We start from the raw sequence: 25,439 nt of genomic DNA, 5'->3' as shown, positions 1-25,439 counted from the left end.
ATCCATTTATTTTCTTTTAGTCATCTATATTGTACATTGTCATTTTTTTTTTTTTCTAAAACGACGAATTTTAGGTCGTTCACGTTATGCTTGTTCTTTGTAAAGTGCTGAACCACTGGTTCACTTACTTTTGTATTTCATATAGGTGATTCTGTATGCGTTTGTATAAGGCTGTACCTGTCTCCTACATATTTAATTTTATTGCATTTTTGGTTATATATATATATATAAAATGAATGATTTGCGTTGTGATGCCTTTATTGGCTAACAAGCTGGTTTGTTATCGGTTGTAGTACTGCACTAATTGAGTGGGATGGCTATGTCCAGAATTATTGAGGAGTGTGACTTCACTAATTTTTCTGCTTGCACAATCAATACTCTATAGACAAGCGTCTTCTCGTGACGCAAGGTTTGTTGCAGTGATGTGGACTGAAACCTCAATCGGACACGCCTAAAAAGGAAGTTAGCCAGCCAGCAAGTGACAAAGGAGCTAGTCGTCTTGTCGAGTTAATAAAAATGGAAAAAGAGAAGATGTTTAAATTGCTAATCTGAAGTCCAGCAACCAAACGAAAAAGGTTTGTTCTTTAAAGTGTACGTCTGGCTTGGATACTGCCATCTCCCGTCGGAAAGTATTTACTTCAGTTTGAATAATCCGAGCCTACCCTCATTACGGAAGTGTTCAGGGCATAGTGAAACGTGCTTCTGTGGCGTTCATTAAACTGTATTTCTGTTTTATGAACAGCAATGGTAAATTGTTTTGCTACAACGTGTATAATTAAACGACTTTTCAATAATTAGCTTTATGTCGTTTGTTTTAAATTTGAATTTAGCGTCACCATTTTCCCGCAATAAAATGGCGACTGGCTTGTTTTCTGGATGTCTTTTTTAAAATGTTATTCTTTTTCGCATTCATGACATAACGCTGGGCATCAGAGTAAAACATGTTACTGGTTTCAACAGTCGGGTGGATGAACAGAACGTGATCGTGTTTATCCCCTGTGGGAAGGTTGTGTCTGCTGCAGCACTGAAGTCGATGTAAAATGATCTCAATAATCATCAGTTGAAAAACATACATATATTTTAAATAACGTTTTGCCTGCTACACGTCTGTCCTAGTATATTTAAGTGTGGTTGTGCTTAAGATAGGTCTAAAATCGATGTAAACCGTAAAATACAACGACATAGGTTATATTAATAGCATAATAATTCACAATCTCACAAAATGTTCTTTTCATTGTACTGTTTACCTAAATTACAATAGCTACTGAACTGTTTATACGTGTAATTAATATATTAACAGTTTTATATTAACAGTTTTCAGATGGTCTGTTTAGTTTTGTATATCTTTTTAGTATGGTTGTCATTAGAAGGAAGTACAAAATTAAAACTAGTTGTGATGATTTGATTTATTAAAATGAAAAATTCGACTCCGCCGGGACTCGAACCCGGAACCTTTGAATCACTCCAAACCGCTAGAAGTCCAATGCGCTATCCATTGCGCCACGGAGCCACCTGTTGGACGCTGATAAAACGGTATTGTAGTTATTAATTAAATATTCTGAGTTTATGCTATTTTGAGTGCGGTAATTTGTAGGTCAACTGAACAACAAGCAGATTTACAGTACTGATAAGTAAAATACTATAATGCAATGCCTACATGAAAATAATACAATTATTCAATAACCAGAATAATGGAATCCATATGTAAATTTAATAATACAAAATGTAGCTAACAAAACCGTTATAAAATAAAGCACAACATAGTCAGTAATACAAGTTGCCACAAGGTGTTGCTACAGTATAGTTTAAGAATGACCAGCAGTCTAACTGAATGCAGCGCAGGACAGGTAGTATTATTGCCAGCTACTGAATCTACTACAGTGTAAAATGTATTTTAGGCCAGTTATTTTTGTGTTGGGTTTTGCTGAGCTTTTAATGTAGTATGCTACAGGAAATACAACTGGAGAGCTGAGTTCGGCCATAGAAAGTATGCAGGATGTTTTCCCCGACTTGTTAACGGACCCTGCGCAGATAGGTCCAGCCCTGTTCTTTAGGAAGACTTTCAGTAGAACACACATTTCGAATAATTACAAGAATACCACCACTGTAGTCTTGGAGGTACTGCAGGGTATTCATTTTTTGTAATCCCTGTAGTGGAGATGCAGGTCTATCTGAAGGGCATGCATCTACTCTGATTAAATGTAGACCAAAGAGTCTTTCATTTTAACCACATAATCCCTTTTTTAATTTAATAAAAAAGCAGTAATACTAAAAGCAAAATAAACAAAGATATCCTTTTCTTTAGGTAAAAGTGAGGTCACAGTCAAAACAGATCAGTCATATTGTTTCTTATTGCAGTTCATTTCCTCTGTTGCCTGCCATAGACATCTGTAATGTAGGCTAGATCAACATGTAAGCACCAGCACCATCTAGTGCACAGCAGTGTATTACCAGCAAATCATATGGTAAACTACTTTTTGCTTTGCTGAAATCAGTAGCTGGTTCTGGCTGGTAGAGCAGCACAGGAGCCCAAGCTAAAGCATCTTAATACTGTATTTGAGTAATTGCATCTAGAACCACTGCAATGGTTACAAATAAGAGGGCAGTAAAAGAAAGAAAGAAAGAAATTACATTTGAGGTTACTTACTCTTTAACAAAAGCAATATCTGCCAAATGTTACAACCAGCCCCCGTCTTCCCCTGAATCAATCAAATATCTATTCAAAAGCTCCCAGGCAGGGTTAAGTGCACAAAGCTTCCATACTGAAGTGTTAGGTTATCTTCGTTTTCATTCTCTTTTCACAGCTTGAACCAGAAAACCAGAACTGGAACCAATTCATCATCAGGACAAAAAAGGAGAGCATTATAAATATATCATCAGGACAAAAGAGCAGAGCGTGATAATTCAGCAGTAACAATGACTGTGTAAAGGGATGCAGTTTCTCCCTACTGTAAAACGTGGTTTGATAGAACAATGGCTCTGTTAATGAGATTCCTCTCTGAAGTATGGCAGAGCTTGTCAGGACTAATATTAGGACTCATATTCTTCACAGCGTGAATGAAAGTGGGAGCTGTTTGATGTAGAAGCTTGCCTTTCTGCCTGATCGGGTAATTGAAAGTTACTGCACTAGGTGCCACATACTGCACACTGGCTTTGTATAGAAATATCAGAAGAGAAACTGAGCTGTCTTGTCAAAGGCTTCATTGACACTACACACAGAGTCATTTGTTTGTTCTCACAGCTTCATAGGCGGGATACTGGCTTGGAGAAAAATGGAAACTAACGTGAGCAATGCAGGGTATGTATTCCCAAAATGCAGGGAACAGAGCTGCTTCTTAAGTTGAGGAGCCTGCTATAGATGTATGCTCGATCAGACAAAATGTGTTCATAAGGAGGAGCCAGTCCCATCTTGTGATCTGCCTCATTGGATCAAGTTTCCATTAGTTTTGCTGGAAGTACACTGCTGTGCACTAGATGATGCTGGTACTTTCTAATATGAAAACACTTGATCTAGCCTATTTTACATATGTCTAGCAGGTCACTGGAACTGAAGAGCAGCGCCTGAACCCATTACAAACAGAGACTTATCAGGAAATTAAAAACAATTCTAATATTTGTGCAATTCCAACAAGAACCACTCAGCATGATTTCCAACAAAAGGTAAGGGGATCATTTGAAGCAAAATACAAAAACAAAGGGGTTTTCTAAACTGCTGGCTTCAAACAGACCTTTCTCGTCTGATTCACTCAGACTCTGAAAATATAGTGTGTGTGTGTCGGGTGTCAGTGTTGCTTTGTTACAGGTAATAGTAACCCAGATTGCTTCCCATGTGCGACAAGGAACGTAAGTGTCTCAGGTGGGATCCTGTTAACTGTCACACAGGAACTGAACGTTTAGTATTGTGGCAAGATACAGGTGTGGCAAGATAAGTCTGTGTTAAGGTTGTTTTATCTGACTTCAGGAGATGCTCTTCTGTTCCAATTGCCTGCTATAAACATAACCCAGGCTAAATCAGTCAAAGTGTGGGTTTCATTTACACTATGCTTATGTCACAAGTGAAACAAAACCAAAAAGCAACTGGGTGAAAATTACAAAAGCAAATAATAATGAAAGGGGTACTTGTTATAATAACACAGCACAGTTACAGACTATTAAGCTGTGGTTAATGACTATAAATAAACTGTATAATACAGGATTTAAAACATCTGAGTAGCACTACTTTAAAATGTTAAAGTATCTTTGCATTTTCAAAACTTATAACTGATTGAGTATATGTCATATTTTTGAGAATTTACAAAAGTGTAAATCTGCTTAGGTCAGCATTAGTTCCATGAGTGCTTTTCAAGAAGCAAAGTAACTTCTGTCACAGTAACTGTTCCTGCCTTACTCAGCCAGCCAGCCAGCCAGCGACCTTTAAGTGACATGAATTTACCATCAGCATAATTTATTATGTTTCGCATTATTGTTCCAGTTGCATTCATTGTGTCGTCAGTTTCCAGGCTCCTGAGGCTTCATCTTGCAAAGCTGCAGGCAGGTGAGTTTGGGTGATAATGATGTCTGCAAAGCACAAAGGGGTTTGCCTTTATATGCCACAGGTGGCACATGAATGAAAAGGCACCAGAGCTCCTTGCAAAGACAGTGAACACATCAGTGTAGCTTCTCAAAGCAGCCAGTCACAATTCCTTCTTCACTTGATAGAGTTGCTGGTTTAAATATTGCCACTATTTAAATAAAAATGCAATAACCACGCCAGTAATAAACATGTATGTAAAGAGTTGGTGGCTTTTACTGTTCCCACAACCTTTTCTTCTAATGAAAATAAAAGCCTTTAGCCTTCTTTAAAAAGCTTTTTGTTTTAATCTCTGTTTCTAATGCATTGAAAGTTGTATGCTGTGAAAGTACTGATACACTAAAGGCCACAATATGATATGTACAGTATCATGGTATGTTCTAGTCCTGGTAGGCTGCTTGTTTGATGCATAAGATGAAAGGATCATTTAATGATGGGCTATTTTCTTAAAAGACAAAAATTGAAATGGGATGAGGATGTATTCATCCCAACTATAAAACACATTCTTCATTCAAGACCAATTTGGTGAACTACAATAAGCTCTACTGTGCTTTTGTCTTGGATCACGATACAAATGACACATACCTGTATTATGATCCGGTATTTCATATAAAGAAAGTATCACAATTCATTGATACATGATGAATCGTTATACCTCTAAATGTTACATTATTAGCTATTGCTGCTATCCCACTAACTTTACATCTGTGCTATGTAATTCATTAGTGGGTGAGCAGTGTATTGTTGGATGTTTAATGGAATGACCAATACAATGGATGGTTGATTTCTTGGTTATAAATAAATTACAAATGCTCTCATACAGTGCAATTGTATTGTATTGTGTAACAGATGAAATATGTTACTGTAATCCAAAACCATTATAATGTCTTAGTTTATTTTCCTGATCATTGTTTTTTTTTTTTGGTACATCTGTAGATCAGCCAAACTGTGTTGGAAATAAAAGCCAGCGCAATATATTGATCTGCAATTTTTGATCAAGTTTTATTTTTTCTGTGAACTAGGTGACGCTGGCACTTGCTAATATGAAGAACCTTTGACTGGTCTAGAAGGTCAACAACATGTCAGCACAGGACCTTGTTTCAGTGCAGCAGTCAGGCTTAAATCCTGTGCAGTAAAACGCTATGCTTCTGTCAGCCTGCAGCACACACTTGAAGCTCCAGTACATGAATTAACAGGATAAGGAGACTAATCGTTTTTCCACTTTGCTTTGTTGGGATGGTGCTGAATTCATTGCCAGGTGATGAGTGGAAGCTCCTCAAACACACTACTAAGTAGGTCTGCTATTTTAGTGATCAAGAGCCAGCACCATAAAACCTAACGATTAAGCCCTACCTACTCTATCAGTGTTGAAAGGATTTTAATGGAATGATAAAGTTGGTTTAGTCCAGGCTCTTAGGGTTCTTCAGACAAGCTCAGAACAGTTCAAAGCCAGGTAAAGGCAGAGATAAACAAACCAAGATAATAAATCAAAATTGGAGCAACAATCCAGAACCACTCATAATAACTGCCAACCCCATAAAATGGTAAACTAAATTTAAAAAGGCAATTAAAATGATATTTGAAGCAACTCTATGACAGTAAACCTACAGATGCAGGTGAGACTTATTCATGCTTATGAAACTGCTCAAATTCCTAGCACCTGGTATTATACTATCCCTAAAGGACAGGACTAGTGCGAGTTTCTGACACTAGTTATTTCCTCTTGGCTTAGCATTATACTGGCTTCAAAGAGGCTAATCAAACAACTACAAAGGTAGGTAAGTTGTCAAAGCTATTGGTATGAAATAGAGATACAATATCCTGTAAGTTTCTGCATCATCTTAACAACTTCAACGTAAAGCCTAATTCCTGAACCCTACAAACCCAGCTGCATAAACAGGTTGCTTCATGTTCTGTGGGTGTGACCGTGTTTATGATATTTTCTGCCAACATCTCTGTTTATGCAAACAGCAATTATCATTTTTGTATCGTTGCACGGTACTACTGCCAAGCCACACAGCTCAAACAAAACTACACACAGTCTTTCATTAGTGGTTTTGTTTTTTGACTAGAGGGATCAGAGAACACTGAAACACATTAGATTCTGACATGTGATTATATAACCTACAGGATATGCTTCTCAAAGATAGTTTGAAAACATGTGGACACTTTGGAGGTTATTTTCATTGTACTAAAGTCGATCAAAACACTTTTTTTTATCATTAATCAGCCAGGGTAGCTGTGTCATTTACAATGTACTTTGCTGATTAACATAGGAGAAGTAACAATGTTTTGGTGATGGGTTTGAATAGGATAAGCTGAATATGCATATATAATAACCTAGTCTCTCCACTGAGGTAAAGAAAGTTTCTGATGCAGACATACATGTAAGAGAAACTTTCTTTACCTCAATACTCACAGTTTCTGAAACTGACAACACAAATTGTCATAACCTTGCTACAGAGTAGTATACGTTACCACTGCACAGTGTGCTTTCTAGATTATATAAACAAATTGATGTTTTATGTTTCTAATTTCCTGTCAATTAGTACCTATTCTGTATTTAAACTCTGACCACTTGCACCTTCGCTGTCTAGTGTTTCATCTTTGTAGCAAACGCTCAGACGCCGTCATTTCGTGCCTCACCGCTAATCTACACTTCCCTGCGTAGCGCTCCCAAGATATTATCAATTATTTTCCTACCTACTCCGGTGATTCTTCTCATCATTCAGCTTCTCTATTCGGCTGCAGGAGCGCCAACGTTAGTCTTTCCTGCTCCATCCAACTTCCAGCGCTGCTTCATTACTCGTCCGAGTCTTTATTAGACAGACTGGCCCGCCACTAAAACTTTCAAAGCTCCTTCAACAAGTCATCGACATTGCCTTGCCACAGTTGATCTATTTAAATCCACCACAAAGCTCGGTCAGCTGAATCTTTCTTTACTCCTCCCTTGCAATCAAGCGCCCCTCCCCCAGAGCCAGCACAATTTACCGTTCCTTCATAAGATCCTGCCCTGGATTTCTGTTAGCTACGTTCAACGTTTTAAAGACCTATCCGACACTGCGAGCTCCGTGCCTCAATACTGCAATCTTCTGGCTTGCTGCTGCTGCGCTTTCACAATCTGTGAGGGCTCGTTCAACCCGTCGAATTGTGACATTTAAATAATGTGTTAATGTATTTATGTACATGACTAACTGTCCTAAAACATGTAACGAAGATATTCAAATCTAAAAGAATAAGCAATTGTTGTTCTACACCGACAAGGATTTTAATCACAATAACCAAATATATTCTACCCGACTTCACTCAAGCCAATGGTTAATTCTAATCATAACCACTAGATGGCAGTATAACACCACAAATTTTGTACAGTCTCTAAGCTGGTTTGCTATCACTGTGAAGCTCGCATGCTCCAGCTTTTCTATACATTCCTGCAGTTTGTTGTCACTCCGAGGGATTCGCAGGAGTCCATCTCCTCCTCAACCTTTTGTAGCAACTGACGTTCTCCAATTTCAACTCTTCCCCTCTTCAAGGACCTGGTCACGAAGCAACCTTACTCAGCTGTTTTTGAGATGCTCAGCAGCTACCATCATTGTAACGTCCTGCTTCCCTGCATCACAAATCCATTCCTGTGACTTATTACTGTTCCCAGATTCGTGTTTCCTCATCTGGCGCTGATTCTCCAATCCGACCAGCTTCATCAAAGTCATCATTTCATCAACGCGAGCCTCTAGTCAGTCATGGAACCATGTCCTACGATTTATCAACGTTCCAGTCAATGTCCTCCTACCCCCAATACTATACAGACAATACAGACAATACTCTAATAAACTGCTCCCAACCAATCAATAGGTTTTGCAGACACATTCTTCATCCTCTCTGGTTCTGCAGCGGTCTCAGATCTCTGCAATCTTCATCTCTGCCCAAAAGCAGCCCCATCTCTGGCTCCATCTAAATCTGCCTTAACACTGAAAGACCAATATCTACTGCATTCAGCAGATCCCTACTCTCTGCAGCAGACCACCGCACTCTACCGATGGTAGTCCTCCATTCTCTATTGCAGATCTCTGCTTCAGCAGATCTCTGCTCTCACAGCTGGGCCTCTGCACACTACTGACAGCACTCCATTCTTTTCTTCCTCAGACCTCTGCTCTGTTCAGCAGATCCTGCCTTCTACTGTTAATCGCTCCTCACTACAGCAGATCTCCACTCCCTCTTCAGATCAGCTCACTACTGCAGCTGCAAAAGTCACTCTACTTTACTGTTTAAACCTGCAGCTGCACTTCTCCAGAGCCTACAATGCTCCAGCTTTCCTCCAATACACAGATCGTGGCAGCATTCCCACAGTCAAGGCTAACGCTAATCCCCATCTAATCAAAATTCGGGGCACTTCTTCAGCAATCCTATTCATATCTCTACTCATCCTCTCAAATGTTACAGCTGGAACTGGAAATCTGTCTTGATTATGAGTTAAGGGGTTCCACTATTAAGAGAATAACTGGAGTTGCAAAACCCAAATCTCTAAATGTCGGTTTACCTTTTCCATTCCAAGCAGACATGATAGTAACAAACCACTGATCGATCCCGTATTAACTAACTCATAGAATGGTGGCATCTCATCTCTCGGCCCTCGTTTCTAGAATATGGGGCGCAACGGCGCCAAGCTTCCCCATCAGCTGATTTTCATATGTTCGTTCAGTCCAGCTGCCACCTCAGCCCTCATTTCTAGCTCTCCTTCTGCCTCTACTTTCGGTATCCAAGTTCAGTCAGCTGGTCCCATCTGTTTCCACAACCTCCATCCAGAATCCCCAGCTTCTCCAGATGCTATTTGACTGAATCCTACTCTCAGTAACCTCCTTCAATCTGCTCAGCGTTACATGTCTGCAGCCCTTGTACCTTGTTCAAGAGCTCCTATTCTACAGCCTGCTCAGTGTCTTCAACCTTCTGCGCTTAGAATCGAATAATCATAGCCCTTCAATCAAAACCAGATCCTGGCTCTCATCGTCCATACTAGGGATTCTCTCCATCTCCCTCCAGTCTCTCCATACCAGCAGTTTGCATGACCCTCTGTGGGGTTCTTAAGAGCTTTCCCCCTGCCTCACCTTCCTGTCTGTCTACATCAACATATATTCTCCATTTGCTAATTTCCAATGTTTGGAAAAGCCGCTTCTCCCCCTACAAGGAGATCAGCTGCCTCTCGGCCGCCTTCCATGCTTACTCCATCTTTTGGCTGCATACCTGCAAGACGAATCAATTTCAGCACGGTCGGTCCATTCACCCGTCAAGTATCAAGTCCCCTATCCCCCTTTTGAAGGTATCTCCCCAGCAGGAACCCCCCCCACAGACCATCTGTTCATTAATTCATCTCTCACTCCTATCGTCACTCGACTCCACCCTCGCCTCCAGAGCAGGCCTTCCTCCTCAACTCCACCCTTGTCATCCAGAGCAGGTCTCCCTCCTCGACTCAACCCCCTCCCAGCCTGATCACGAATGTGGGGGAACTGGTCCTCCTCTGCAGTGGTTTCCTACATTCATTCATCCTTCTCTGATATAGTTGATGCTCCTAAAATTGCTAGTATGCCCGGAGTGGGGGGCTTCCTGTCTGCTGGGGCCACCAGAGGTTTTCCCCTAATCAGCCTCAAGAGGTTTTTTCCTCTCCACTGAGCAACAGGTATACACAAGGTCACTTCCTATTAAATTACTGATCATCCTCCTGTTTGTCCCGTTTTGTCCTTCTGGTCTTTTGTTTGTTATGCGCTGGCATGTGCTGTCTTTTGTTTGTCTCGCGGTGTGGGAGATTTTGTGAGGAGCCGGGGGTCCATCCTTTGGAGGGCAAGTGAATCTCACTACCCCGACCCCAGGGCTAGGCATCAGCCTCCCTTTACCTTCAGGGGGGATTCTCACCATGTGAGTCAGAGCAGACCCCTGGCCACACTCTGTCCTTTCACAGCTCCTGCGCTTATCTTGCCTCAGTCGAGACTCTGTTCTATACTCTGCCTCAATTCGGGACGTGGCTACTCCGTGCTCGAGTCCCATACTAACCTCTATGCCTTGTACTTATTTCAGGTCTCAGGCAGCGTGAAATCTTGGCCAATTGGGGGTCTAACGAGCACCCCTTTTTCGGAAGTCGTAGACTCTTGGTACCTCTCTCTCTATCTCCTTTTGTGTCCCGGTCTTCCGGGACCATCTTCCTCCTGAGGGGTGGCTCCCCAAGTCATAACCCTTGTATGTGTTTTTGGTTGCTGGGTCCTTTGCCCCTGGGTTGTGTCTTCATCGCCACCCTCGGTCAGCGACCGTCTTTCTATCCAGTTTCGGTTGCTGGGTCCTCTGCCTGGGATGTGTCGGCATCGCCGCTCTCAGTCAGTGACCACCTTCTATCCTAGCTTCCATGTCCAGCTCCGCTGGTCTGCTACTAGAGTGGGCCTCGCCTGCTCTTCTATCCTAGGTCTGGTCCTTTCTAGCCGGCACTCTGTCCTACTTACCACTCCCTTCTGTTGCTTCTGCCCTATCTTAACTCCCCCAGCTCAAACCCCATGAACTAAGATGTTAATAGAACAATGTAAAAGTGCCATTTTTACCGTGGCACAGCTGGAAAACCAAGGTTGGTAAACAGTCATGCCTCCCTGGCAGCAAAGAACACGTGAACACTGGAAGTCCTTAGTTTATGGGAATGGAAAAACTGCTTTGTGTTTTACAGATTAAGATTCAGAAGATACAGGAAACCAAACTGTTTTAACTACATAAAGAAACACGTTAGGAAGGTACTGTATTGTGTAATAAACAGTGTTTTAAAACAATTTTCACAAAGCCTTTTTTCTCATAACATAAAAACCATACGAAACCAATTAGGTTGACTTACAATCTCCTAAATGAAATGCTTTTGCAAATGAAATACTGCAGTTCCATAAATCATACCTGGCACAGATCTCACATGAGCAGTTTTGAAAGTAGCACATATTATGGCAAACATGTTTAATTTAAAATTATTTGGTACCCTACTAGGTTCAAGAAAGCTCTCAGTTTGCATGACTTTCCTGCCATACAGAAATGGCAAACTGATGCCAACTTTGCACAGTGGAAAATGGCAGAAAGTACATGAAAGTAAAGCATGCAAACTGAAAGCTCGACAGTAAGATGTATGGAAGTTTTTCATTAGCTTTTATTCACTTACACAACTACTTAAATGTTGATCAAATCGTTTTTCATAACTTATTCATAATGCTCAATAAACTTCCTTTCATTATTGTGAGATATTGCCAAGTAGCTGACCATTAAAAACCGTTGGAGAGATGTTTGTTTTAATTAATGTTAAAGGGTATATAAGGACCTTTTTATTTTATTGTGTTAAATGTACCCATGTGTTGCTACAATTATTTAAGTATGTGACGTGTGTTATTTATTTTTTACATTTTGACCACTTTTTTAAACTTTTAAATTGCATTCCACTGTCTCCAAGATGGCTTCCCATGGACCTGCATGGACCACTCAAACCTGCTCACATATATAACTGAGATGGATTTACCAGTGAGCAGGAGGATGATGGGAAATGTAGTTCTGAGAAATACATGCAAGGCCATCTTTGGAGCTATAATAGAAACAGCAAGAGAGCACTGCAATTTAAAAGTGAACAAAAGTCGTCAAGATGTAAAAAAATAATTAAAACAACACACACCTTACATAAACAGTTGTAGCAACACATGGGAACATGTAACACAATAAAATAAAAAGGTCCTTATATACCCTTTAATGTCATTCCTACCTAACATTAAAATGTGTGAATAGCTGTTATCAGCAGACCACATGCAGACAAGGTGCCAAATGATATCACAGGACTGGTAATTAAGCTGGTAATTGGAAGGTCAAAATGAATGAGACAGGTGTGTGAAGTGAAAGAGTTGGAGTGCTGAGTGTGTGGAGCAGTAGACTCATAGGGTAGTTTGATTAGTTTGTCATGTAAAGCTGTTTAAACACATACTGTATATTCTGCTATATAGTGGTTCTCTACTGTTTGATTAAAAAGCCTGTCGTTAAAATGTTCTGTCAGGTAATGAAAAAAAAACAAAAAACTAAAGATGTAATAACATTTGAGGGCCTAGTAATATCCGTGCTAGAAGTGGTACTATGGACCTTCTTTACAAGTTCAAAGGAGATTTCAAAATATTATTTTATATATTTAAAATGATGTTGCCACACAAGCCTGCTTTGCAAATATAAGCTCTTATGTGTTGTAAAAGATTGTATTCCTTTTTTTTTTTAAATGTTTTGTATTTTGCTTCATTCATTTACACCACCTGCTGCTGCAGGAGCAGGAGGGAGAGATAGAGAGACCAGAAAGCTTCAATAATGAAGAATGTGTGCCTACAGCTCAAATGAACTTAGGTAAAGTAAACCAACAATGTCTGGTTTCTAGCGCAGCAGAGTGTAAGAATGCTACATAGTAAACATGACCTGGACATTTTGGTTTGAAATTGAACATGACTGAGGGACACTGCAGTTTAAACTTTATCTAAAGCCCTTTTCAAGCCTGCTTTGGTTCTGCTGCAGCGTTTGTGAAACATTTCAAAAGTTAAACCACTACACAATGAGGTACAATTGTCAGTTTCTCCATTAAAAATGCCTCTGGCTGAAAGGACAAGTGTTTTCAGGATCTGATTGAAGTGCACCCGCTTGTCTTGCTTCAGTTCCAAACAGAAAGATGTGTTCCTATCTGTATTTGGAAGTTTTTACCAAAGCAAGAAATATTAAAAAGAATTGTCAATAATATAGGATGGGCTGCCTGGTTTGCTCACCGAAGAGCATTTAGAACAATACCCCTGAAGGAAGCATTGTGTTCAAGTTTATAATTTGGTGATTTTTTTTTCACCTTATAAAACAATACTTAACTGCCAGCTGACCCCTTTGCTATGACTTTTCTGTACTTTATTTATTTTTTCAAGAAAACCTAATGTAGCATTCAACAGTCAAATAAATCACTTGAGGCTGTACAAGTCAACTAACATGAGACAAATTTACATGTAATTGTACATTTTAAATGTAGAATAAAATGACAGTGGTCTACAATCATGCTCACTTTTATACTGAGCAGTAGCACCTGGTTGTCCAGTTACTGTGATCTTCAACAGTTTATCTTTCTGAGCAGGCCTCATTGCCAGTCCAGTTTGTTTGCTTTCAACAAGGCTTGTTTTAGTCATGGGCATGCATTTGCTTTCCCCTTGAATATTGCCACATCTGTGGGACAGACTGGTATACTCCTGCTAATATTTACAGTAATGGGATGTTATGAACAACCTTTTCAATCTCAATGATGGGTTAGGAAACACAACAGAAATAACAAATATAGTATAAGATCAGAGTTTGTATAATAAATACAGAATACCTCATTGTAGAAACACACAAAACACACATTATTATTAATTCTAAACACTGGGGTAAATTAAATTGATCATAAAGTTGGCGGATCTCAATACTGATGTCATTCAAATGATTAAAACAGGACCATACCGTTCCATCATTTTCGAAGACAAAAAAAACGCAAAATGACAGTATGTCTTTAACAGTTATCCAAACCATGCTGTGTGTGTGGGGGGGTGCAAGAGCATGTCACCCACTCCTATAAACAGAAATGTATTAAACACAATGATTTCATTCTTTACATGGTTTACAGCACAACAAGCCACAGAGTGTTGGATTTCAGAAGACTATTGTGTTGTTTTTTAAGTCGCTGCTTAGGACTGTATATTTGTATGGGCACGTTTTCTGCATGAGACTGTTGCAGATGAATAAGCCAGTCAAACACAGTTGTGAGTCTAGCAAACTTTTTATTTTATTCATTTAACCATTTCTTAAATAACTTGAGTTAAAGTACTGTAAGTTGGGCTCAGTGTTGCTAGGGCTAGCGGCTCAGGGATGGAAATAAGACTCCTATTGCATAGCAGTTTGATCCATTCCTAGTTTTACTATGAGTTTACTTTGAGACTCATGGAGGTTGTTACCTATACACTGTGGCTAATCAAGCATGTATTAAGAGCTGGAATGAGTAAAACTGCTATGCAATAGGAGTCTTATTTCTATCCCTGTAGCGGCTAGTCTGAAAACTGTAATTGGGCTGACAATTTTGTTATGATTTTCAGCATTTTCTCTTTCAGATCGACATACCGCCACAATAGGTTTATTAAGAAATATTTTTTAACATTTCTAAATCTTTATTTATTTTCTTTTTCAGTTCTCAATAATGCACAAGATATATTTTGGACAAGCCGGGATGCTGATCTAGCTAAAAGGTAAGGAATTCTAGACTCCAGGTTTTAAAATTACAGTGCCATTGTTTGTCAGCTCTGAAAAAGGAGACCAATATAACATCAAAATATGCTTCCTTGTGAATATGTTGCTAGCAGGAACAAATTGTTTGATATCCGTTTAAAACAAACTTACATAAGAAATAAATAAAACTTTTAAAAGTGTGTTCAGTAAAAGAACCTCTATCTTTTATGTGATTTGCTGTGCCAGATATCTGGCTGGTCTTGAAACTGGAGAGACAGTACAGTCATACAGAAAACTGATTCACCACCCTTAAAAACAACACAGATCCATCAGTTGCAGATCACTTTTCACAATCAGATACATTTAGAGGATCTAACTGGTAGATCCTTGAAAGGGAATGTTTTTCATATCTACAAGGGACAGAAAACCAGGGAACAACAGTCATCAGTCACATCGATCTGATTCCATTAACCATGGAATAAACCGAGGTTTTACTGATACGGTTACTATGATATCTAGTATATATATATATATATATATATATAATATATAATATATATATATATATATATATATATATATATATATATATATGAGCATCAAAATAAATGTAACACTTATATTTGGATAACATTCACTAGATGTGATCGAAAAATGACACTCTGTTTTAGAGCAGGTGCAGTGACTTTTCATTGCGCTGATTAACAACTGACATCATGAAGATGCTGCAAAATGATCTGTCGATCTTGGGCAGGTGTTGTGACTCTTTGTTTTCCAGTCCATGAAATTGCTAGCTGTGAGCACCCAAGAAGCCGAGCCACAGTACACTGCCCTAGTCCAGCCTCCAACATGTCGATTGCACGAAGGCGCTGCTGTCTTTACAGGCGTGGCATATTGTTTTTTTTTTTTTTTTTTCTGTGATTTTCTTTATTGTTTTTAGTCAAGCTTGTAATTCAACAGCTGAAATCACTCCATATCCAGTGTGCAATCAACTGTCTCATTAATTAGGTGATTAAGTGTGTATGCTTCAGTCATAGTCACTCAAGCGTGTCATGGCCAAAAATGAATGCTCAAGTGATTTAAAAAGAAACCAAAAACATTTTGTCAGTGTCCATCATTTATGTACTTTTTTCCTAAAATAATTATATATATATAAAAAACAAATGGTCATGTAATATATTTATGTAATGAAAAATTAAGCCATGAACCAATAAGTTGGCAGAGAAGAGTGTTGGTCTATGGTAACTGGAGAACAAGGTTCGAACCTCAGTTACTACCTCTATATATTGCATTCCTAGCAATATCTTACATGACCATGATCTTGTAAATTAAAGATCCTTTACAATGTATATTCTTCCAATCAGCCTGTAATTGCGTGTGTTTCTATTTGTAAAATGCTGTGTATATTGTATGAGCCGGGGTGATTTCCTGGCTCCACTGTGGTTTGTTTCAGTGAAAGTAAAATGTTTTATTAATCATGGGAAATAGTTTGTCTTGCATTTACTAAAAACAAAAAGGATGCCCCAGAGGTCACCTCTGTCTGCTTGCATATAACAATGACCGAAGATGTTCTTAGTTATTCTTGGCACTTTGCCATGTGAAGTTCATTAGCACACTTGGTTTTATTCTTCGTGGAGGTCAGAAGGTGCTGTGGTAAAATTTAGTCCAGAAACTAATTGTTTGTGATTGTTTGTCATTGTTTTCTGCTCAGTTTGCAGTCACATTACAGAAGCATTGCATATCTGTGTGATTTTTTTTTTTTTTTGTGGATTTTGTTTGACTCTTGATTTGAAGGTAATCATTTAGATTACCCATTGGAGAATGCATTCTGATTTCAAAGGAGATTTTAGTTTGCTGTGTAGTTAAAGGACATTTTTGGCGCCAGTGAGCATTCTCCTGTTACTACTTGCAGCAGTAAGAGGTTATACTCGACTCATTCAAACTCTGTTAAAGATTATACTGGTGCCATTTACAGACAACATTAAGAGAGTTGATATTTTGAACATTGGATTATAAGGTTGCTGCTTATTTAAGTAGTTTGTTGTTTAAAAAACTTCAGCTGTCTGTATACAAACTGTAAGCCTACCTGAAGAAACTGAAACGTTTTAACTTTACAATATAGTATATTTCAATGTTGCCTAGTTTACAAGTTGATGGGAACTAGGAGATGCTATTAGTTAGAACTATTCTTTTTTTTTAATGTTTAATTGTCCTCAATTACTACTAGGTGGGGCAAAGGGTAACTCAAACCAAAGCAGTGGCCTCAGCCTATAATTCCCTCCCCTTAGGGTATGTTAAAAATGGGTACCAAGTTAGACCTACTTGTTTTGTTTAACTATTTTGTAATCTGGCTCCTTGTTGATGCTATCACACCTTTATAAGGCTGATCCCTTTTTATTTAAATCTGGGTTTTGTTCATGTAAAATGTTTTGGTCAGGGTTCTCATTCTTAAGTCAATTTGTCAACTTTTGAAAACCAGACCCCTAATTAGGGGAACATGTTGCTGTCCAGGTGCCACTCCATCTGATAAACCTCATGTGTATTGAGAAACGCATTAAAACGATGGCTGATCAACCCCTGCCTTGTAAGGGATGACAGCTGGAGACATTCTAGAAGAGATGGACAGATAGATCCTTGTTATTGTCTTGGCTGATTTACAAGAGGCATCCTACCTTTAACAGCTATTCTCAATTGATCTCAAGTTATCTTGCAGATAAGTAGCTAAAAAGTAGTTATAACCTTGCAGGTTCTTGAGTCAGGGAATCAAACCCCCTCCGAGCTATAAACAGTCATCGGTTTAAAAAAGGATGTAGCATCAGTAGCTTCCAGTTTTTCTCCTTGCAGCACACTTACTGTTTATAGCTTTCCAGATGCATTCACAGTAGAGCAAAAAACAGACCTAAACAGTGGCAAAGCCAGCTCTGGAACAGGCCACTTTAGTGATGACTGGACCTTGGCCGACTGCATTTGCACTACAAGGGTATTGGTGTAAGGAAAGCTTGTAACTCTTATCACTTGTGAACACCTGGTAGGGTTGATTTGAAAATAGTGGAGAAAGGAAACCTGCACAATAAAATAGCAATTGCAGACTGTTAGGACAAACCTTCTACTGTGTTAAAGTACCATTAAATAACTCATCGTTTTAAAGTGTAAAAGAGCTCTCATCCCATTGGACAGAAATCTTGCAGAGGTATGAATGGAACTAGTTACAGCAGGTCACACAGGCAATAGTAAAACGTGGCAAATATGGGGAAACTAGAGGATAGGAGAGAACTGTTGGTTTGGTGGTTCATTTAAATGGAAAATATTTTCTGGTATAGTGGTTATTTAGTTAATTATGAATATATTCTGTTAAGTTGTGCTATTAACTGTTGTTCCATTGTATTTATTTCATGCAGCATTATATTAACATTAAGTAAACAAATTCAGTGTTTTAAGGAATGAATCATAAGGGCCTGTTCACCTAGCTCTTATTTTTTCAGCGTGTCTGTAAACATCCAAGGTTACTATACTGAAACAAAGTAAAACTCCCAACCATTTTTAGCCATAGGCAGTGAACATTTTTTGAATGCCAAGCCTGGTTTAAAACTTAAAGTTGAATGGAAAGGCTGCATCATATCATCCTCCAAGGCTCCTCTTATCCAAGACTTTTACTTTTACAGTATAGGGTGTCATTTACATTCTTCTGAGATAGCAATAGTTGACCTTGAAGGCAGTCTTGTACGGGCGGGGTTGGGTGGGTTGAGCTGGAGTGTGGTGTCAATGATAAATTGCTTGCCTTCACTTTTTAAATGTACTGCCTGTTTCATTCCTAGGCTCCAGCTGGAGTAGGATTCTAGCTGTATGGCTGGAATGTGTTGTAGTACCAGGGAGCAACTTGCAGCATTCTTTTGGAACAGAGCAAGCTGTAATGTGTGTGTGTGTGTGTGTGTGTCTGTTGAATAGTGCTGGAGGAGGCAGGCACACTGCAGTGGCTCACCAGCTGCTGTGAGACAGCCAGCGCTTTCTACACTCTGATTGGTGATGAGTTTGTCTCAAGGTGTGTCTTCTGCTTAACTAGGACCCTGCGCCACTGCTGCTGCAGATCTTTCAAGACTCCCTCTGTCAGTCAGGGCTGGAAATAAGGGCACAACACCAGATGTTTTAAACCAGAGGAAATACCTGGTGTACTACTGAAAACCCTTTTGTGGCCTTGGCATACTGGAGGAAAGACGAGACACAACTTAATAGGACGCCAGTAAGTTTGCATGCTTTATCATTTGCATCAGTGTTAGTGTCTAACTCTTTCAGAGCGAAGTATGCAGAAAGATAACCCTAAGATAACTCATCCAATGGTGTCAGTCAGTGTCTTCATACCAGGTTAGGGTTAGATTTTGTTTAATTTCGTAAGTCAATTAAACACATTTAAATGCTTGAACATGTTTAGAATGTTGGTAACCACTCAGTTAACACATACACCCCCAACTTATACTGCTTATACTGTCTTAATAATGTTATACTATATATGGACTTATTAAACTTGTAATTTGATAGTGTTCTGAAAAAGCTGAACTTTTTGGATGGACTGGACCTTAGAATGTGGTTTAGTAAAATTATACTGAAAACTATAAATGCGTAATACAATTACACATATTTTAAAGAGTTCATTTTGTACTGGGCATAGACACAGTAGTGCCAAGTGCTAGTTCACTGCAAGGCAATACTAGATATTTCAATACTGATAGAGACCTCCATAGAACACAACTTCGGGGAGTAGGCAGCAGAATCTAACAACTCGCTTTCTAACAGTTACATTAAAAACAACACTGCTTTTCAACCATTGATTTAAACCAATGATTACATACATAATTTTCAAGATGCTAATTAAGCACTGAAATGTAGGTACAGAGGAGATAAGCAGACCAAAAGGGCTTCTTTGTAGTTCTACCTATCCTGCAACCTTATAGCTTCTGCTAATGGTTGTATAGAATGTTAAAACCCCATGTGTAAATATGAACTGTAATTATGACATCAGAGAATAGCATATCCTTCCCCTTCACTATGCTAATGCGGAGTGCTCACCTTTCTAGAGTGCTTGTGATGCAGTATAGCATTATACACTATATGAAAACTGAAAGTGATTTGTTTTACAGCTCTAATGAACTGCTTCTATGCTATATACTACTTCCCTTTTGTGATTTATTTCTCATAACAGTTATTATTATAAGATCAATCTGATTTTACTCAATCATATCTGGTCAATAGCAAGGGATTCAATTTCATTATTATTAGTATTAATTGTATTACAGTGCCCCCTTTTTTCACTAACCCACAATTCACCAATTTGTTGAATTAATTGTTCGGCTGCATTGACAGTACACATACTTCTGATGTACTGTGAAAGGTCCCTTTATTAATCTACTGTCCTTACTAAAGTATAAGTAAGGCAAACCGTGAATTAGGAGGGAGCATTGTTTTATTATAATAACCCTTCATAATAACAACATGCTGGATGAGCCACAGAAGAACAGCTGTTTAGACCTGACAGTTAATAGGATAATAGTTGGGTTGGAATCCATAATTACAGAATGCTAAAAGGCGTGGGGTTTCAGAGAAGCCGTAAATCTTACACACGAAGGTCCCGCTGAGGTTTACAGTCATCTCAAACCCAATGCTCTTTTTTAATAGTTTAATAAAAATGGACAGCATAAGCTCTCTGTTATTATCTCTGTAATAAATGATGGAAAGATGGAAATGAGAAATGGTTATTCTACCGTGTTTAAAACCCTGACAGGTAAGATGAAATAACAAGTGCTCTCACACCATTACTGCCCTGATACACACACATACTTTCTTTGCTGGGGTGAGTGATTCTCATTTCACAACAAAACTGAAAAAAAATACCCAGTTTAAGTCAACACTGCACTGAAAAAGACACTCATTCGACTGCTAGTAAAAATGATTAATATTACACTGTATCTCTCTTGCTCAACTACTTTTTATAAAGACATAGATAATCTAATTTGCTTTTATCCGTTGTAGTTTATATGATGCTCTGCCACCCCTTGATCTGTATTGAAATGAATATGTAGCAGGCCTCCTGCGCACCTTGTCGTGTAGCACAAAGTAGAAAGCAGATTTTAAATCTACTAAATATTTTGTAGCTAGTCTTATATATTATATTACAGTGGGTTAGATACTCAAAGATATTTACTCCAACTTGTCAGCCTTATAAAAGTTTACCATGGTATTTTTGCAGTTTTATCATGCTTTTCTCATAGTTATACTATGCATTTACCATAATTTACCCAGGTTTGCCATGTTTATTAATATGGGTTCCCATGCCTCGCTATTCTTTACAATGACTACCCATGCTTTACCATGTTTTTATTATGTTTTATTACATTTTACTATGCTTTATTACACTTTGCAATGCTTTTATCATAGGAAACTTTTGTAAGGGCATTAATACAAAAAGCACCCAATAAAGCTTCTAAACCAGAAATAAACAACTCATACGTTTAGTTTAGTAGCTTGTGAGTCGTCTGACAAGTGGTTCATTATTCGTTTCAGATATATAAATGGGGCGTTTTCCTTTCAGATAAAAATATGAACTAATGAGGAGTGAAGTAAGTAAATAGCTAATATCAGTCACACTGTGTCAAGAGGCCTTTTTCATTTCTGATTTTGCACATTTACAGATACATCAAGTCTGATTTAGAAACCTTCTAAAGATAGTGCCATGCCTAGGAAGAGAACACAGGGAGCATGTGGGTCTGTCTTGTCGTGTAACTTCCACAGTATTCTGTGGGATTTGTTTATGAAGAACATGATAATCATTTTGTATGGTAAGAGATAGGTGCTCTAACTGGATTGACGCTGAGCCACTAGGATATACACGATTATTGCTATTAGAATCATAAACAACCTGTACATCAGTGTACTGTAACTGTTGAACTGCCCCCCCTGCTACTCTTAGAATCACTTGCCATGCCCTGAAACAATGTACCTTATCTAGCCAAATTGGCAACAGTTGTTTAACATTGTTGGCTCTCAAGTCCAGTCTCAATATTTCGCTTAAGTTTCTGTGAAGTACATTTACATTGATTCACATTTCTGCCCATTTGACAACAGCTCATCTAATTAAAACAAGTTTGTGATGTCATATCATAGATACTGTCTGCATGTATAGTTCTAACAAGCAATGATGTCACACTGACATGGTACTGATAAGTCTATTTTACTGACTGTCAAGCTACTGAAGGCTATGCCACTTGTCCAGTTTTGATAATACTTTGAGTATAGCTCATTGTGACCTACTTTCACTGAGACCTGCCATTTAAATACTTGGAAGTTGTTATGTTTGTCATTTCCTGGTCAGATTCTTGCTTTTTTAATTAAGAAAATTGAAGGTATCCACGATGACCTAAGAATGTGGGAATTCAAAACATGACTGCCCTCAAAGTATGATAAACACAAAGCCTTGTCATGCCAACCTTGGGTTGCTATGGCTGTGGTACAAAGAGGTTTCTCACTATCTTCAAATATGCCAACTATCATGACCCAGCCAGTCTCTGCAGACTGCTTCCTGGCTACCTCTCCCTCTCTGTGCCATGGAAATAAATACTGTATCAGTAAAGTTTTGCGTTTCAAGGGCATGCCTACAAAAATAACCTTGTAGAGCGGAAATGCTATATATAACCTGCCAAATAAGATGGAGCAAATCTAATTTAACCAGATTCTTACCATTTAAAATTAGATTTTTCATCCATGACTTCTCTGAAAAATGAGAACCTTCAGCTATGTTTTTTGTAGCTATTCTAAATCAGCAATGTGTTTAGGTCCTTTCGTCTAAAAAATGAAAGTACATGTTTTAATTATGGAAGTATAATGGTCCCTAGATGCTCACCCATAAAGGCACCATCGCACTGGAATGCAGGGTGAGTCATACAATCAGGAGTTCACTGGTTCAAATCCTGGTGGTGCTGAGTTGTCGGTCTTGGCTGGGGGTCCACAGGGAATGCAACACCAGCCTTTGTGTTACCATGGGGGACTTCAGTAAGCACTACTGGTCAGGAGCCCCAACAAGTCCAGGTGAAAAAGTAACTTGGTAACATCCTTTTATTTAGGTTTCGCCAGTGTAAAAAGGTCATTGACTTGACAGTGGAAACTGTTTTGCATCAGAGAGGTGACATTTTTAATTGGGGAATATTAAAAAGAAAACCAGGGCTAATTTGATAAACTGATTTGTAAACAGTTAAAATGTAATGATGTTATTACCTGTTTTTTTATTTTTAAAAATCAAAACTACTTATTTAGAAGCCCTGTTTAGAAACAAGTGTAAAGGTAAATATTATAAAATATGATCACAATTTTAATGTAAAGAAAACACTGTAGTACACAACTTTAAATTAACTAATATTGTTTTTTTGCTAGTATTCAACACTCTTTGTCCTTTGCACAATTTGCTTGTGCATTTTTCTTTACATTTGTGTGTTTTTAAAAGTAGGACCCATATAGTCTTACATGAAATATATATTTCTGTAAAGGTATATTTTGCATTTTGAATCACACATTGGAGTATGTGGCCATCCCCCCTGTGAAGTGGGAGTATTTTTATATGACATCCTGTATGACTCAATCCAGGAGAAAAATCCCCATAAATTCTGTGGGAGACAATGCTGGAGATGGACTGTTTGCTTTGTACAGAGAAACAAATTCCAGAAATGGTGCTAATCTCTTAAAAGCATGAATTAAATACCAGCAAGATTTTTTTTTAACTCATCTGAGCCAATTACAGTTTCACAAGCAGATATTCAGAATGGCATTACAAAGTACAAACACGGCTACCCCAGACAAACCCCCACTGCTGGACTAGCCCGTGTTTGTTGGCATTTTTGGCACTATCCTGTCAGGTAGGAATAAGTAAAATGGTAAACTAAATTACTAGATAAATACTATGGATTTTGGGAAGTTGTTGTTTATACATTTGGTAGCTGTAGTTTTTCATAACTTATAAAACACTGTATAAAACAAGTGAAGTCAAGCAGACACTGCTGTAGGCTGATACACAGCCTATGTGACTTTGTTCTTATGAGGTTTAGCCTGCAGTAGTTTAGCAAGTTAATCAGGTTGGCCATTGTGTTGACAATAGTTTGGCTATGGCCGCCATTTTGGATTCCTAGGGTCAGGATTTGGCATCACTATACTAACAATCCTCAGACCCCTGGCTATCAGATTTCCAATACTTCAGAATTACAGAAGTGGAGTTAAAACTGGTATCTGGGGCTTGGCAAGTAGTTGATAAGGAACAAGGAGATTCCAGAACAATGAGTTTCTCTCGTTTTGCTTGAGAGTGAATTTGGCACACAATGCAGGGCAGTCTAAAAATACAATTTGTTTAACAAATAAAGCCAGACCATTCACTGTGATTGATTCCACTGTGACTCAGGGCTCTTTTTTTTACTTTTTAAATAATTTGCATCGGAAGATGTCTCGACTGGCAGACAGCAAGGTCATTGTGTGGGCTTTATGAATTTCAATAAGAATAGAGGAGCCCTTTGCTGTAGTGCTATGGATCACTGATGCGGAAACCTATTTGCCTTCTATTTGATTGTCAATTTAAGTAAATCCCTGGCTTTTCAGGTTTTCATGTGAAGCTTGGTGCTTGTTTTTTGTATGAATGGTGATGTTTCTTAAACTTTTTGTTAAGGATTTGTTAGTTTCATTCTGGAGTGTATTCCATCGTTTGAGTTTTGATAAGTCACGACTGTAACCCATCCCTTCGATGTCACAGTTGTGTTCTCAGCGTACTACCATGATTGTATTTAATTTCTGAAAAGACAAATTTGTATTAAAAACAGACATTGAGTTAACATTTGTCAAATAATTTTTATGATGTTCCTTTTCTTTTTACTGCATATTCTGCACTGAGTTTTATACTTATGGAAGACAAAAGTAGGTCAAATGTGTGTTTTACTTTTTGTGTTAGGATTCCCATTAATGTGTGTGTATACAGTATATAATCATCAAGTCAGAAACAACAGATAAATGGTTTATCGCATGAGGCAACATAGCCCACTGCCTTACAGCCAACCTGTTGCACAATTAACAAGTTTTAATGGTTACTTCCAGCAAGATTATGTTATTGGAGAAACTCGTTGACCCTACAAATATAAATCAATATATACATTACCTGGCCCTTTTATTGGGACCTGTCTACCTGATTTTAGATTTAGAGATGCAAATTCCATTGGTCATGTCATGTGGTAATGAATTGGCAGCCCATTAAATGGAATGCAAGGGCTGGACATGAACCACAAACCAAACACCTCAAAGACGAATGTCTTACCACTCAACTAAAGAGCAAGCTTTGTAGTCGAGAGGCAAGTATGAATGAGTCTTATGCTAATGTCAGAATTATTAACTACCGTTGAGAGGAGATCCATTACAATGGGATTTCTACAGCACCCCTGAAATAGTGGGAGCAACACAATTGCAAATAGCAATCGTGGGGGCAGTGCCACAGTGGCAAAGACAGTCATTGTGGCGTAGGCTGCTCCAAGACACGAGTCATCAGAGTGTATCAGGAAAGGCACAACGACAGGAAAGTGATCACCAACAGAGAGTG

The 25,439-nt window shown here is 38.5% G+C and overlaps 1 protein-coding gene and 1 non-coding gene across 3 annotated transcripts in view; one reads left to right on the top strand and one right to left on the bottom strand.

Annotated features, from left to right (window-relative positions):
- Window positions 1-327: 327 nt before the first annotated feature.
- Window positions 328-25,439, top strand: part of LOC121330880 (breast cancer anti-estrogen resistance protein 3 homolog) — a 100,009-nt gene continuing 74,897 nt past the window's right edge. The window contains exons 1-4 of one of the 2 annotated variants that reach the window (XM_041277782.1): window positions 329-575; window positions 2,805-3,660; window positions 14,793-14,850; window positions 18,891-19,067. The gene's annotated coding sequence lies outside the window, so the exon portion shown is untranslated. Of the gene's footprint in view, window positions 576-2,804; window positions 3,661-14,792; window positions 14,851-18,890; window positions 19,068-25,439 lie in introns of both variants that reach the window. The other variant, XM_041277783.1, reaches the window with a different exon arrangement.
- Window positions 1,425-1,510, bottom strand: trnar-ucu. The gene is given in 2 exon segments: window positions 1,425-1,460; window positions 1,474-1,510. It is a non-coding gene; the product is annotated as a tRNA-Arg (tRNA).

The sequence above is a fragment of the Polyodon spathula genome, chromosome 18, assembly GCF_017654505.1.
Source record: "Polyodon spathula isolate WHYD16114869_AA chromosome 18, ASM1765450v1, whole genome shotgun sequence".
Taxonomy (NCBI): Eukaryota; Metazoa; Chordata; class Actinopteri; order Acipenseriformes; family Polyodontidae; genus Polyodon; species Polyodon spathula.
This window is presented reverse-complemented; position numbering and strand designations above follow the sequence as displayed.